Here is a 17,608-nt window from a genome sequence, read left to right on the forward strand (position 1 = left end):
TGCGTAACGTTATTTTTTATATGTGACCACAATAGTTTCGATTTGTCATTTCTTAACATAAGATGATTATACAGTACAAGTGTTGCTTCAACGAATGCTAGGCCTTCAATTATGCTATGATTTTCTTAGACACATAACTTTTCCAAAAAGTTTTTCTTTTCTTTTGAAGCCCCTTGACGACAAAGGAATTGATCTTGAAAAATTTATTTTGCTGATTTTCTTTATTCCTATTTCAAAAACCTAGAACTTCGGTGCAATAGAAGTGTTTGACAAACTCATTTGATCAAAGAAAAGTCAGTCCCAGTGTTAAAGTCTCTCTTTGTGCAGGAAAACACACGTTGTGTTTTTTACCCACTGGTTGATTTTTTTAAATTAAACAGTACAGTCAGTTTGTGAAAAAAAATAATAAAATAAAAGCCTCAACTGCACTGCTTTCAGGTGCACAGCATGAAATGAACATACAGTAGGTGCATGTGGGCTAGTCATCTGATCAGGGTGTTTGTGCAGGAGGAGCTGTTTGCTCTGCTCTTCCCTGATCCAACAGCTGAGGTGTGTTTGTTTGATGTGACAGAAGGATTTGTTTAACACCCCGTTTTTTACGAAGCACATGACAAGTATTTCCTGATCAGCTGATGGGAGGACTGGCGATTGCTGCTCTTTTTGAAATAACAAAAAATAAACATCCCAATATTGAGAAACTTGCTTTGAAAGGTGTAGAAAGAACTCCTTGTGTGTGGATCGAGATCACACAGACCATGTGATGTACTCTGCCTTTTCCTTATTTAATATTTCCTAGTACATTCTGTTCAGCTTGTTGCCACGTGTAGTTATTCCTGGATAAGGAACAAGATACTCGAGGAAATGGTGACAGGTTATGTATAACAGGTGACACATAATCTTATTCTTAGGAAAACTCAGTGCAATGAATTCTAACACAATAACAATGTTGTGACAACACCAGTCACAAGATTTAATCAGAAATAGAAAACAGGGTTTTGAAGTAAAAACTTTAGTTTTTGCATTACATCCTCATTGGGTCTAAATTTTGTCTTTTATTTAAAAAGAGAAATACAATTCTAACATTGTAAAAAAAAGGTACAAGACGTCAATAGAACCAAGATTCTGATGAAGAAAAAAAAACCCTTTTTAAAGGGATCCACGATTAGTTGTAACATTAGACTTTATTTAATAAACATATATTTTAACTGTAAAATAAAGACTGTAAAAAGGATATTCAGTTTTTATCAAGTTTAAAAACATATTACACGGACGAGGCCATTTTATTTACACACAAAGCATTCTGGGTAAATTATGACGTGGATAGGTCCTCGGTGCGAGGCTGCTAACGAGCTATATCCACCCTGAAGGTTAATCTTGGACAATATCTGACGATCGACTCTTTTAAATGAAACCAGAGAGCGTTGACAGAGAGGAGAAGGTAGAAATGACTCAGTCTGTAACTGAAAATATGGATGGAGGACAACAGAGCTGCTTCATGGAAGAAGAACCTCAGCTTAGCCTGTTAGCTTTAGCATTAGCCCCGACGCTATCACCATATACATGTATTAGCTCAGCGCTACACATTCTCCTCTCGTCACTGAGGTCCTCCATCCACATGACAGAGAGGGGAACACAAAAATGACAGCCTGCAACTAAAAATATGGATGGAGAACCTCAGATTAGCTTGTTTGTTGCGATAGCGCCAAGCTAATACATATAAGGCAATATAGCGTCAGTGCTAGCGCAACAGGCTAAGCTGAGGTTCTTCTTCCATGAAGCAGCTCTGTTGTCCTCCATCCATATTTTCAGTTCCAGGCTGAGTCATTTCTAGCTTCTCCTCTCTGTCAACACTCTCTGGTTTCATTTAAAAGAGTCGATCATCAGATATTGTCCAAGATTAACCTTCAGGGTGAATATAGCTCGCTCACACCGAGGACCTAACCACGTCATCATTTACCCAGAATGCTTTGTGTGTAAATAAAATGGCTCCATCCGTGTTAAAATATATTTAAAAAAATTTACAAAACTAAACAACCTACAGTATTTTTACAGTCTTTATTTCACAGTTAACATTATGTTTATCAAATAAAGTCTAATGTTACAACTAATCAGGGATCCCTTTAAACTTGGAATAAAATCTCTGCTTGTGGATGAGAACGGCTCCCTATGAGATTTTTCAGTGACATTTTTTTTGACATAAAGCAGCTGCTTTCAGGCAGGCTAAACAAATACAAAACACTAAAAACTGTAATGCTTTATATGCCACTGAATTAAAAAAAATAATCTTTGTTCTAGGCATTAGAAAGCTCCTTCACCATCACCTTTGATTTTAGGCTATATCACACAAGAACATGCAAAAAGTGGAATTAGGTCAAAAAATAATGGTGCAAACTTGTAATAAACAAGATTTGGTCTAGACTTTGGCTATTTCCACAGGAAGTTTGAAGCCAAGCGCTACAAACCTCATTGACTTGAATAAGTGACCTTCAGAAAAAGATGAAATTAGATTCTGCCTTAATGCTTCTGCATTCTAGTTACATTTTGGGAAACAAACAATGGCAGTTTTAAGTTTTGTTCTTGGTCAATACAGTTTAATGTCGTAATTTTCTAAAAATTCTGTCTCCTTTTTAATTTTTATAAAAGGAAAGCAGCTGGGCTTGTGTTCTGTAGTCGGAGACTGTTTTGGTGGGAGGAGAGTGAGATTATTCTGCAGGTGAAGTTAGCTTGAATGTACGGAGCAACGCAGTTTAATGTTTAGAACGTCACTATCTTTGTGCTGATAAAGCTCTCGGATGAGAAGCAAAACTGCTGCAGCTGCAGAATAATAGTTTTGTTGTGCTATGAAAAAGAAAAAAAAACATTTGTTTGAATTTTCCTTATCATGGAGCTATAACACTCCATTTCATGAGTGTGGTTATTAACTTTACATACAGGAAACTATGACTATATCTAGCTTAAAGTGTATTTCTGCAAACAAAATAACAACACCTTTACGGCAAACAAGCTGGTTAAAAATTCACCTCATTTTTATGCCCCCCACCCCCTCCCGCCCCCACCACACACACTATTTAGTACTGATATCATCACTTCATGCAGCACAGCTACAGGTGTTCAGCATTCAGTTAATCTTTGTCTCATTGCATTACAAAGCTGGGTTTTGTTGTTCGGTTGCCGCTGAGTGGGAATTATTTTTTTCTGATAAACTTCTGAATGAACTGCTTCTCTCAGTGTGTTGGGGATGGAATTTGCTGCGTGCAGCAAATTTTACGTTTTGAATTGCTCTCACTCCTCCTCGTGTGAACGGTTCCTTGTGAGAAAGTCACCGATGATCCAATAATACACACATGCAGGTGGTGATGATCAGGACCAGTCATAAGTGAGCTGCATCTCACTGCAAAGTTAGTGTGGAGTTTAAAAAAAATAGCATTTTCTATGAAAATGAAGATTGAATGCTGAATGCATGCTAAAAATTAACAAAAAAATCTACAACTAAGTTGCTAAAATAAATAAAAATAAACAGAACAGAGCTGAGATAAACAGAATACGACTTAAACCTTTTAACAGTCTTTAAACTGTCAACGGTTCGATCCCCCGTCCAGCCGTCTCAGTTGTTGTGTCCTTGGGCAAGACACTTCACCCGTCTTGACTACCAGTGGTAGTCAGAGTGTCCAGTGGTACCGGTGCATGGCAGCCTTGCCTCCGTCAGGCTACAATGTAGCCTACCACCATCAGTATGAATGTGTGTGCATGAATGACTGTAAGTGTAAAGTACTTTGGGGTCTGACTGGGCTTGATAAAGCACTACATAATTTCAGACCATTTATCATTTACTGTAAATGTTTCCAGAAATTTCCAGATGCTACTGGGGGCTTTTTCTTTGAAAACCAGGGAGTCAGACTACTTCCTCCTGTTCTTACATTTAGCATGACACTTTACATAAAATAAAAAAATGTCAAAAGGCTTTTAAGGAATTCCAGGGCAACCGTTAAGGGGTTAAAAAAAACAACAAAGAACAAGGAGCAAGAAACAGAAAAACTGTTGCTAAAAGCAGCAAAACAATGCTTAAGATATAGAGAACAAAATGGCAGCTAAAAGCAAACAGTTCAAATCCAGAGTATGCTGAAGTACTTTAATCGCAAAAACATAAACAGAAAACAACAGTGAGTCATTGCATGGCCACATTCATGTCCCCTCCAAATCTATTCTGGCATTCACACGTGTCCTCAAACCATGAAAGGTTAATTTAGTTTGTTCTCAACCAAGTTCAATACTGCAAAAAGAAAACAAACAGAAACAGCTTTATCCTCCTCTCTGCTGGTGGTTGGAGTCCAGAAGGTCAACAAGCCCTCAGGACCAGCAGCGTAAACATTCCAGTTGGAGAAACTACTCGCTGTTCCCACAGTGAAACATGAGAGGCGTGAGACGCAGGTGGAACGGGGAGCAGAGGACATTCCCACGTGAAGAAACGTAAACTTTATCGGTTAATGAGGGAGATAAGAACTTCAGGTCAGTGACGGCCGCAGTTCAAAGGCAGCAGAACACTGTAAGGGAGGAAAAAAAGCTTTGTGAAACTTAAAATAAAATTAAAATCCTAGCATGTCTCGAAGGAATCCATCAGCATTAATGTCAGAGTTTTAGGTTTTAGATTAAGGTCATCTCATGATAAAAATCGAGAGCCAATTTGGTCAAACTATGAAAATAATTTTAAGTGCAAAGTGTTATGCTCAGAGTAAGCTGTAAGAGTTTCTTTCAGCTATGATCACACCAAATTTCAGCCCAGTATCTGGTAAAATGTCTGACAGAAAGTCATTTTTATCTCAGCTAATGTGTAGCTGTGGCTGCCATCTTGTGCAGGATTTTTCTGAGTTAATTTGTTGTAAATTTACATGCAGGGATTGCTTACTGAGAGTTTCCATAAAACTTGTTCGGTGGTTGAAGGGATATTTTGTTGACGTCAACAGTTAAAGCCAAGTATGTATAAAAGATTACTGCACGTTATATAGTGTCCAAACTGTGTTGGCTCAGATGATGCTCAGCCACCGCCACACCAGGTTTTAGTCCAATAAATGTAAAATTGGCAAATTTACCCATTTTTATCTTTCAAATGGTCAGTTGGCTGTAGCTGTCATCTTGATTTATTTTGACTTCAAAAGTAATAAGTTGTAGATGTTCATCCAGGTATTCTTTTTGGAGAGTTTTGTTGAAATCTGTCCAGTGGTTTATGACACACAAACAAGTTGACTTCATTGTTCTGGCATTTTGTGTTGCTGCTGCCTCTTAATCAGGTCATCATTCTAAATGAGAATTGGTTCTTAGCTGACTTCCCTGTTAAAATTAAAGGTTTATATGTAACAGTTTACATCAAAGATCTTATAAAATTGATTTTAAATAATCAGTTAGTGCTTGAAGGATGAGCTGGAAATGATTCTCATCAACTGCTGCTCCAAATTTGAGCTTAAAATCTGTTAAACGTATTGCAATTTTTATGTTCGACAAGGTTGCTTAGAAACATTTTGCTAATGACAAACAAATACTCGGAAACAGACCATCTTCAACTTTTACACCCATAAAATATGTCTCAAATGCTCTGGGGACTGTTGATGTCCTCAATAGCCTTCACTTATTCGTGAGTCTAAGTCATGTTTAACTAGCTAGCTTCGATTCAAACCTACTTTCTAATTATAACAAATTTCAGTCTTCACTCTGAAGTTTGAAGAATCAGCATTTTAGTTAACGTGCAGCTGCTGTGTTAAAACCAGACTAATATAATCTTGTATTTTTTAATCATCAGAGCAACTCTTTTTCGTTTTAGACTCTGTTTTGTGTTGAATATGTTGATAAAGTCAAAGTTTGTTGCACTTTTACAGATAGATCTGGTCTAAACATTTGCAGAAACTGCACTTGCAATGATAATTCTCTGGGTCCTGCGTTTGGACTTCAGGTGGTCACATGCAGGCAGCTTGAGCTGCACATGGCTTGGGTGGATGGAACCAAAGCATTTTAAGGCTTCTCTTCCATGGAAAATTCCCCTCAGCTCAGAAAAACAAGAGCTTAGTGCAAAGGAATGCAGACAACCCTTCAGTGGACCCTGAAGAGGCTCCTCAGCCCTCAATAAAAAAAGGAGCAGTTCTGTTTCCCAGCATGAGTTTCAGTCTGTGGTCTATTTTATACTTATGTATAGTGCAGTCAAAAGGAAGATAATGTTTTTCACATGCTTATGTGTGCCTTGGTTTGTCTGATGTATTAACATTATATCTCATGAACCCATTAAAAGTTTTTAAAAAAGAAACCATCAGTTCATCTATTCCACTATTCAACAGAAACAGCCATCATAAACCTTACAGAGCAGATACGACTACAACTTGATAAAAGTGGAGTTTGTTGGTGCTGTTTTTTTAGACTTGCATAAAGCTTTTGATACAGTTAATCACAATGTTCTCTTCTCCAAATGATCAAACTTTAATTTCTCATCCAAGACCTTTTCTTGGTTGGCATCATATCTGTGCAACAGAATGCAATGTGTTAAAATCAAAGATTTACATTCCAGTTTCCTAAAATGCACAATGGGTGTACCACAAGGATCTGTGCTTGGACCCCTGCTTTTCAGTCTTTACATCAATGATCTTCCAAAGTTTTGTCATGATGTAGAAGTCCAGTTACATGCGGACGACACTGTTCTGTACATGCATGCTAAAACGGCTCAACTTGCGGCTGAAAAATTAACCAAAGCTTTTGGAGTGGTTGATTGGTTAAATCAATCCTGTCTGACTTTAAATGTAAACAAAACAAAAAGTATGTTTTTCTCTAAGACTAAATTGGACACCTCAAATTTAAACATTTATATCTTTTATATATCATTTATATCTTTTATTTTGAATTTGATCAAGGGTGAACAAATTGATACAGTGACTGAGTTTAAGTATCTTGGAGGTTTTTTTTGGATTCAAACCTCAACTACAAGAAACATATTTTTAAAAAATGACCAAACTGTTAGATATAACCTAGTCAATTTTAGACATGTTAGATCTTGTTTTTCAATGGAAGCGGCCAAGATATTCATGCATGTACTCGTTTTTTCACACATTTCATATTGTATTTCATGTTGGGGACAAACCAATTAGTCAGTAATGAAACCTGTAGAGTCTTGTTACAAACAGGCTCAAAATATTTGACAACAAGCCTTTAAGACACCATCATTGTCAGATTGTGCAGAAATATAACTTGGTTTCTTTTGAGAATTTTAGTTTTCCCAAATATGGAAACAGTATAAAATTTTTAAACGGTTTAGCGCCAATCTTTTTGCAAAAATTTGTTTATTGTCGTTCAGCTGTTTATTTGCGCTTAACCAGAACATCCAGGCAGAACTGTGAAGTTCCTGCTCGGCGCTCAGCCTTTGGACAAGCAGCTTTTTCGGTTAAAGGCATCGCTCAGTGGAATGCTGCTCCTGATCGTGTAAAAAACTGTAGTTCTTTTATTAGTTTTAAAAATAATCTTAAAAAATATCTTAAATCTATCCGATGTTGCAATCACTGAATTGCAACTTGTGAACTGGGTAATTGATTTTAGAGTTGCTTCTGGTTGTGTGGGTTGGAGGGTGGGGTGGAGGTGGGCATGATTTTATGTTTGGAGCATGGGGTGGGGTGTTTTATGCATTTTTTTAATTGCAAATTGTTTCTTTTTATACTATTTTTCTTTTTCTGTTTTTTTCCTCTCTTATTTCTATTTTACTGTTGGATGTTGTTTTGTTTTCACTGTTTGATGGGACTACACATGTAAATTAGCCTTAGGCTAAATCTGGTGCAATGCATCAAATTATGTTTTAATTGCACTCTGTCCCGAACAAATAGAATCATTTTCATTCATTCATCTACAACCAAAGGCTCTTTCACAAAACATTTCTGCAAAAGGACTGCACAAGGTTGTCTTTTTATTGAGTCTGACTGTTTAAAAAAGAAACTTCACAAAGGTCTGACCAATCAAACACTACTTAACATATACCCTGTGAGAAACTCCTTCTGTCTGGGGGCAACGCACGAGACCGGGTTCCAGCTGGTGTAGTGAGAAAACAAAAAAGTACACAACTTTCATCACCCAACGTCAGCGAGAGAAAACTCCTCACTTCTCCTAAACCAGAAACTATCCCAGACTGAAGTGTGACGTCTGCCCCATTCAAGATGGCTCCCGCAGCCAAGTGACCCTTTTCCACTAGTGTCACTTAGTGTAGTGTTGGTACGGTTTGGTACGGTTCCAAGCCATTTCCATTAGGCCAGATCCATGGAACCGGCACTTTTTTTAGTACCTACTTCATTGTGGTTCCAAGCGGCCCCAGCTGTCACCAAAATGCGACGTCAGAACACTGTTCGTCACTGATTGGCTAAATTTTTGCAAATGTTTAAAATTTCAAAAGTTATTCATCAAATGTGTTTCCATCTTTCATTTTGTCCATTAATTTTATTCAAAATAATAACCACCTCCACCAACCGCCCAAAACACACCCATTGGAAATGGACTGGAACATCAGTGGAAAACCAACCGGTCTGACCCGTACCGACCCGTAGCTACACCGACCGTTCCGACACTGCACTAAGTGGCACTAGTGGAAAAGGGGCATTAACGAACACAGGAACTGTCTCTCAGCTGTAACGCTATTTGTCCTTCTGTTGTTTTCCTTTTAGTTTGAAGCTACGACCAGAAATAAATGTTTTTAACAACACCCACGAAAAAAATTCCAACCTTCATTTGAAACATAAAAAAAGCTGACACCAAAGTGTTTTCTGTGAATAATTGGCCATTTTCTGCATCCCACATACATCTCATATTTGACTTAATTAAAGGTCCTGACACTGTAGTCTGCGGGCGGGGAAATACACATCTCTGTTTTGAGCATGACTGCCTCTCCTCGCATTCCTGCACCCACCCACACACTTCGGTTTCATATTGCAGCTTTAGAAGAGTCGCACTCCCACACAAGTTTCTGTCCTTATCTCCAGTGACTCAAAATGAACGTTTTCGACAAGGAAATCACCTGCTGTAGCCTTGAGAAGCCACCGTGAACACCTCGGTTTTGATATCAGTCAGAGAGAAAAAAAAAAACAGTGGTTGTGTGCAATGTTTACTTCTCAGTCTGGATGAAAAGTGAAGTGTTTGTGATACTTCTGACTGAAAATGTCAGTGGATCGAACTGTATTTTCCTCATTGTGAGACTTTTTAGGTCAACTTCTGTGCGAGGTAAATGATTCGTGTTGTTCCCAGGTCAGTTTGCATTTGTTCCTTTTCTTTCAAATCAAAACAGATGAAAGTTGTGTCTGGTTTTAATCAGGGATTCCTTTCAGGCTGGACCCGATGAGCTGGAGCAGCGTGTTGTTCTGAAGCAAACCGAGCGCTCATTTGGCCTAAATGTTAATTGAAAGCCTTGGTTCTCTCCTAACAGAACATCTGTATCTAGGCTGTTACTTTATATCACCTGATACTTCTGCCCAGTCCCTCCCAAGATTCAGTATTCCTAGTCATAAAATCATAAAGATTTGTTTTCCATGCTGAAAAATCTCCAATAATTCCAGAGTGCAGCCCATGAATGTACAACCCTGCAAAACATGCAGTTTGGACGTTAACATAAACAAACATAAACATACTACAGAATACAAGGATTTGCTAATCCTTTTCAACCTATATTCAACTGAACACACTAAAAAGACAAGATATTTCTAAATGGATAAACTTTTTTTGTTTTTTGCAAATATTCACTTGTTGTTGGAAACAAGTGGGTGTCATGATTGGGTATAAAGGGAGCATCCCCAAAAGGCTCAATCTTCCAGCAAGGATGCAAGCAAGGATGGGGTGAGGTTCACCACAATTGCGTGAGCAAATAGTCCAACAGTTTAGGAATAATTTTCACAGTACAATTGCAAGAAATTTAGGGATTTAATCATCTACAGTCCATAAGAAAGTTAATATTAATAATAAATACATTCAAAATTAGTTAATATTTGAAAAACAAATAAAGTTTATCCACTTGAACAGTAAATGTCTTGTCTTTGTGTGTATTCAATTGGATATAGATTGAAAAGGATTTGCAAATCACCATATTCTGTTTTTATTTTTGCACATCCCCATTGTTGGAATTGGGGCTGTGGATCAAATAAAACCCTGACTGAGTCTGAATATTTGTCAGGACCAATGATGCAGATTTTGGATGAGGAAAGATTTGTAGTCGTAGTTACTCTACTGCACACATTATATCATGGTACCTTAAATCTGTATTGTTTTATCAGTATTAGCTAATATTTATTGATAAAGTATTGTGTTTTACATTTTATTTAAAGCCTTTGTGTTTATTGTGTAAAAAAAGCATGAGCATTATCCTTTCAAGACTTTATAATGTTTGCGTTCAGGACATCACAGCCATTGGGACCTTGAAGACGTGCATTTGATCATAAATCAAACATTTTTCTCTCAACTGTGATGCAGTGTTTTACTTAGGGGTTAATCTTCACACACTCCAGTGTATAGGTGGAGACAATGGGCCTCATGCAAGAACATGTTCGTATTCTTATCCTAAATTTCTCTTACTTTTGTTCGTATGAAGGGTTCGTACGAACATGTCACGTCAGATTCAACAAACTCTTCTATCTTCAGGAAAAGTGTGTAAATGAGCTGCGTAAATTACACCTGTTCGTATCCAGCTGCTCGTGCATGCGAGAGGAGATTAGCGTAATTACCACCCCAAAAACACCATATAAGGCTGTGTTTCCTGCCTCAGATACAAGGAAGTGTCCATTCATGAAAATGACAGCGAAAACTAAAAAGAAGAACTTTAAGAGGTCAGAGGTTGAAGTCCGTCTGTCAGAGATCCAGAAAATCTGTCATTTTTAGCAGGTCAGCTGTGGAATAAAAAGAGCTGCTAAAAGTATAAACAACTGTATTTAATCATTTTCATTTATTTAGAAGAAACAGCACTGCGCATCATACCCCGTATATGCCCCGTATATGAAAACATTGGTGAATGTCACAAATTCTCCTAAATCACTCGTACGCACAACTTAAGAACAAATCTGTGCGTACGAACGGTTCTTGCATGAGGCCCAATGTGCTGGTTGGTTGAGGAAAAAATAAATTTTGGTGATTTCTGATCTGAGATCTGATGCAACTATGTGTTTTTGCAGTCTCTGAGTTAGAAATGTCTCGGAGTCAGAAACGTCTACGTTTACAACTGTAGCGCATGGCCGCAGTCATATTGTTTCACACATCAGTCCTAAGTTCTGTCTGTACATACAAACCAGCATGCAATCAACAAGCACGTGATATTTGCTACTGACCTAGCAAATAACCTTATTCTTTTAAAAACAAACTTCAAAATGAGCATTTTGAAGCAATTATGAGTTTTAAATGGCACAGTGTATCTTTTAAGAACAAAACTGAATCAGTCTTCTTTTGCTTTTACTCACGTTTCACTTCTAACAACCACTCAACTCAAAACAAAGAAATGTTGTTTCCTGGTTAGTCTTCATGCAGTCACAGCTTGGTTAGGATTAAAAACCTAAACTATCTGGTTTAGGCTAAAATAAACTTCTTTCACAACTCATTTCAGCTTCACTGTTTAATCCAAACTGATCATCTTAGTCTTCTTAACTGGGAAGAAATGTATTACAAATGGATCTTTCCTTATCATACATCACTTTTATGTCAGTGACTTAGTTTTATATTACTCACCTTTCTATGTTTATGGCTAAGTTTTTATATTACTCAGTTTAATCCATACTGTTTGTTTCCTAAAGCTTAGGCACATTTTTAACTTCCAATCTGCACACACACCACCTTTAACTTCCTCCTCCTACATTTTCTTTTCATAGGATCATGCCACCATGGTTCTCAGGCCAACAATAATCCTATCAACAGAAAAGCAGGAAAAACTTTACATAAAACCCATTCATACATTTGTATGTGGAATGGATTTTGCATGCCAGTTTCCTTCCTTCCTTGAACAGTTGAGAAAAAAGTTTTCATTGCAGAACTTGTTTGTAAAGGTTGTCAAAGGCTGCGTTTTTATTCCATTATGAAATCTTTAGACAAAATACACTCGTTTTTACCAAACTTTGTTTGAACCTTTGCTCTCAGTCATTCTTAGTGACGTTCAAATGGACGATGAAAGAAGCAAACACGTGGCTTTCTTCAGCCAGGAGCCAGACTTTGAGTCATCACATGACCCTTGACCTGCTTCCAGTCATTAAATTCCTCTGAGCTCTGGACACGTTATCCATTTGGATTACTGTGAAGTTGGTTTTGTTAAAAATTGCTTACACTTTGGTTAACTTTGCAGGACTCAGCATCACAGGACCATCGCAGCAACAGGAAATGGAAAACCTCAGAGCTGAATGACATTCATTCATTTTTTCCTTCGTCAGCAGTTGCACTCAGCTCGTTGCTGTTTTAGGTCATCATGATCTTGTGCACGTAGATGAACTCATCTGCTTAGATTTCCTTCCCTGTTCCTGCTATAGCTTCCTCATCAGTTCTCATAAATTAATGAATTAATATTGTTTTTTGATTAATACTAATAAGCAAAAGGCTGTTAAATTGTTTCAAGACATTCTCCTTTTATGTCTGTTGCTTCAGGGTTGGCCTTAGCCAATTTAGTACCCTACGCATGATTTCCGGAGGTAGCCCCTTTGTGCAATTTTCTAAATTTCATTGCTGATTTTTACACATTCAAAATTAAATTAAATAGTTTTGCCTTTGATATAATTTTTATCTTTGGAAACCAGGCTGTCCAGTTAAAATAGTTAACATAATTCATTTGAATCAGAAAACCAGAAGTCTACCTACATTTTGTTTTCTTTCTGCTCTCGGAGGAGTAAGATGCTTTTTCCCTCTCTCCTGTCCTACCTTATCTTTCCCTGCTTTGCTGCTCGGAGCCTCTTCCATGTTTTCATCAGAAACCAAAAATCATGGATTTATTTTTATAGATTAGGTTAGCTGGTCTCTTAATAAATTTTTGGAAAAAAAAAATTTTTTTCATGGGAGGACTGTTCTGCTCTTTTCAACTAGCATACTATTGGATTCTGATCACTGGATTTCTACAGATTGAATTGGTGGTCTCCTGGTGTTCTGCAAAACAGCTTCAGTGGCTATTCAGGCCATTTCCTGGCTGCCTAACCAAGATGAAGGATTGCCGTACCATCAGCACTCAGACTCTAGCCCTGTGCAATCTGGGACTTGGTCTGCAAGCGGTTCTGCTGAGGGTTGCAGGCCGGCTGTGGTTCCTGGACTTTGCTGGCAAGATGGAATTGATTTTGGAGAAGCTGAGAGCTCAGCTCAGTGGGATTGTCCACACTTTTTGTCTGTTTGGAATCACCACATTGGATGTACCAACGAACATTAAAGCCTGGATTATACTGTACTTCAATAAGACGTGAGACAGCGGGTTGATGGTTGCGCAATTTCAGCGCATCTTTTCCTGACTGAATATAAATGGGCTGAGGACGCGGTGGGCCATAAATGATCATAAATCCTCCATCTGCCCTCCCATAGCTCATATAAGTAAATAAACTACAAAAATGGTGGATGGATGGTGGTTTTATGCTCAACATTAGTGTTAAGTTGAGTGAAGAAGAGCCATTCCTTTTTTTTTTGTTAACGGTGGACAGAAAAAAGACGCGACCAGCTGCGTGCTCACGTTCATCCTTGGGACCTGGATCAAACCAGTTGCTCTTTGAGCTCTTTTTAAAACTGGCTTCAGAAAAAAATATGTGTAATTTTAAACAAAATAACACGCAGAAAGAATTGAGCTGCGCGGGGTCCTGTTCTGGTCCAGCTCCAGCTCCTCAGCACAGCTGAGGACCACTGGCCCGCTGCGGTGCGCCTCAACACACCCACAAACTCTACCTATCACACACTGAGAGCCGCAACATCCCGTCGGCACAGTTCTGACTGGAGGCAACGCACAAGACGACTGTCACCGGGGGATAGCAGCAGGACAGTAGACGGAAGTTGCGCAATTTTTTGTCACTCAGCAGGGGGGAAAAAGACGTGTGACTCGAAGTATAAACCAGGCTTAAGGCAGATGGAAACTTATTATTGTCTGCCTGACTGAAAACATTTTCTTCTGTTCCCAAACAACTGATTACAGATTCGGCTCTCCCCTACGTGGCCTTGAAGGGATGTGGATCTAATTTCTCCTGGTGTTTATGTCGACTTGTGGCTTGGCCCCCACCTTCCCCCCTCGCACTCCCGTTTGTAATCTGGTTTCTGAAGGACAATCTGAAGCTGCACAGAATGAACAATCAACACCAGTATTTTGAACTTTGGCTGCACAGGTTTTTTGGGGACTAGATTCTTCGGACTCATTCTTCAGATATTCACACAAGTGCATAAAACACTCATTCATTGTGCTCTGTACAATGACAATAAAGGCATCATCATCATCATCATCATACTTGCCAACATCTGCCGACAGCAATGAGGAACACCTGTTCATGTTAACCAAAAGCTGTGGACTGAAACAGTTCTAGGGGCATCCAAGGTACTCCCACCTGAAAATTTTGGAAACAACCAACTCAAACTATTTGCATTTTCCACCCATTTGAAGAGCCATTTACTAAGTTCTTGGGATTAATAAAACCAAAACAAATGCATAAAGCATACATAAAACCATTATTTAGAACACTAAAAACCAAACTTTGATAAGAACTTTGTCTGAGATCATCACTGAAACTTCCATCATTCTTATTTTGTTTTCTATGTATACACTGAGGACCATGTGTTAGTCTTGACTGCATCATATGATACTTTTATCACACATTTTTCACAAAATAACACCTCATATAAAAATAGGCTAAGAAATGCATAGAAAAAGTTCATAAACTTGAGGAACCATTGATTATTCTACAGAATAAATCAACTATATTATCATAAAAAGTAAAATAATAAAAAGTCCCTAATTTGTGGTGCCCCTATATAGATGGCGCCCTTTGCTTTTGCCTATACTGCCTATGCCAGTGGCTCTGAACTGCTTTTTCTTGTCAAGCCCAAACTTTGAAGCATATAAAAGCTGTTGGCATACAGTATTTCTCCAAAACAGATTATCCTGTATAACACAATAGGCATGTGTTTTGTTGTTGTTTTTATTCCCAGCTTATCCATCAGCTGATCTGTTTTCTTTCTGGAATTTACAGAGAGCTTGAACACAAGGACAGACTTGTCAAACACATGTTAATGCATGTCAACCAACGCCTCGTTCTTTGATCTTATTTTCTTTCATATTTTTTATTCAAAAAAGTCTATATTAATCGTTTATTGCTATATTTATTTTGCTGCAATTTAATAAAGCAGAAAATAAAATAAAATTCAAAGGACATCAAAGATGATTGTTTGAAGTTGTCTTCTTGAAGAATGTCTGGAATGAGGATTAGGAAACATGCAGACAGGGTGGAGTCAAAATCTGGGGAACATCACGTACACACTTTGAACTGACGAATGATGGTGTTCACTGCACCTGGATCCCTAAGCCATAATAAAAAGGCAAACCAGGTCTTTGTGTGGGGGCTGTTTGAGCCATGAAAGGTTAAGCAGCAACACTGGCAGCTTTTATTTCATCTAAGGTTTTTTGAAACTTTTCTGTCTCGGCCTTTGTTGGTCCTTTCAATAGCGCGGTGCTCTAAGAAGCACTGCCCAGGGGGGAAAAACAAAGTGTGTTTCTCTTTTGAGTTAGTTTTTACAGTTTTGGTTTTGTGTACATAGAAAGATGTGTGTACGCGCGCGTGCATACACTTTGTGTTTTTAACAGCAGTGCTTCAGTTAATAGCTTCCCACGCCTTTGCAGGTGAGTCTGGTAAACAAGTCTTAACTAACAAGAACTCCAATCTCAGCTGGATGTGACTGCACCCCCACCCCGTGTGAACACAACCCAAATCATGAAACTACTGTTGCATTTAATTGATTTTACTTCTTTTACATGAGTTGACTTTGTTCTCTGGGAGGTTTTCAAAACAGTCAAGACTTTGTTGTTGAAGTGTAAATGCTTTCTCTTTGACATCTTGTTTGCAGACCTGTTGCTAACAGTTGATAATTGGTTTATGGGCTTTACACCAGTATTTACTTTACTTGAACTTGTTTGCTGTCCTTGACCAGTTCCTGAAGGAAATTCATCAGCTGATAGCTACTCACCTTGTTAGTGTGAGGTTGGACTCCCTTTGCTCTTAGAACTGTCTTCATTTTATGCCTCAGATTTGTCAGCTGCTGCACATCCATGATGTGAATCTCTCATGTACTCTGCATATCTTGTTTATAACAACTGGGTATTCAAGCTATTTTTTACCTCTGACATTAATAAGACATGTTTCTCCACACACACCCAGTTCACTGGATATGTTTTTCCAGATCATTTTCCATAAACTTTAGAGATAATTGAGCTTGAAAATCCCAGTAGATCATCAGTTTCTACTTAGCCCATCCATTTTCAGAGCACGTAAAGTCCCTTTTTTCCTAATTTTGATGTCCAGTTTGAACTTCAACAACTCATATTCACCATGTCTAGACATCTAAATGCAATGAGTTGTTATTTGATTGGCTGATGAGCATGTCTAAAATTTTATGCAAGGACTAGGTTGCAGTTTTGCAACCCGTGCAGACAAAGATTAGCCATTAGTCTCAAAACTGGCAAAGCAAAATGCATCTGCATGGCTTGCAAAGATTGAGAATTCAATGACTCTACAACTATGAATTCAACCTTTTCTCTTGTGATTTTAAGCTACTCTTCAACTGTTGCAGCCCACTGACTTATAAGGTTATCTGGGTAACACCTGTCATCCAACATTAGCCCTGACAACAAACAAACACCCAGATGATTGGTTTGTTATAGATCAAAAGCTTTTAATTTTAACTGGTTTGTTCAAAAATATTTCAGGCAAACGGAGCATTTAATAAAACACTAAAAATAAGAAAAGCCTCCCAAATTAACAGATGAGGGCCAATTTAAAGTAAAGGTAACTTTAAGGCCAGTTGCTCCTTGTGTGTGGTGTTGTGTTTTAAGGTCATGGACTGTCGAACACGTTTCGATCGTTTACAAAAAGCGCTGCTTGCATCGCAAGCTTGAGTGCTGCGCCTGGCTGGTTCGGAGCACGCTTCAGTTGGTGCCTGAGGAAAGTACCTAAATTTTAGCACCGGTTATTGAAAAGAACTAAAAGAAAGCTGCAGCAAAGACATATTTGTTGAGCCTTTCTGACCTTTTTTTGCTAAATATGCCAGAGAATGCTTCAGGCACACAAGACTTGGCCGTATTGGGAACCGGTATTATCAGAGGTGTGTCTTTTCCTGTAAGTCGACATAAACGTAATGAAGACAAAGAAAACAAGAGGTGGAGGCTTGTGTTTATAAGGTTGCATCACAGCTTTGTTTTTTGTTGTTGTTGTTGTTGTTTGTTTTTTTGTTTTTTTGAGTGTTGTTGTAGCTAAGGGATCATAAGTAGCTAAGCGATCATAAGTCAGCAAGTGGTGGTGCAGCGTCTTGGAATTTCCAGGCAACAAATTTTGGTAAAACTTTAAACTGACAGTTTGTTTTTGTCCTCCTCATTACCAAATTTCCCTTTTTGATAAAACCATTGCCAGTATTTTTA

General features: G+C 38.2%; 1 protein-coding gene across 2 annotated transcripts in view; it reads right to left on the reverse strand.

Annotated features, from left to right (window-relative positions):
- Positions 1–4,004: 4,004 nt before the first annotated feature.
- Positions 4,005–17,608, reverse strand: part of scnm1 (sodium channel modifier 1) — a 70,407-nt gene continuing 56,803 nt past the window's right edge. Inside the window, exon 10 of one of the 2 annotated variants that reach the window (XM_014017714.1) lies at positions 4,005–4,541. The gene's annotated coding sequence lies outside the window, so the exon portion shown is untranslated. The remainder of the gene's footprint in view (positions 4,542–17,608) is intronic. The other variant, XM_014017712.1, reaches the window with a different exon arrangement.

This window comes from Austrofundulus limnaeus, unplaced genomic scaffold, assembly GCF_001266775.1.
Source record: "Austrofundulus limnaeus strain Quisiro unplaced genomic scaffold, Austrofundulus_limnaeus-1.0 Scaffold175, whole genome shotgun sequence".
NCBI lineage: Eukaryota > Metazoa > Chordata > Actinopteri > Cyprinodontiformes > Rivulidae > Austrofundulus > Austrofundulus limnaeus.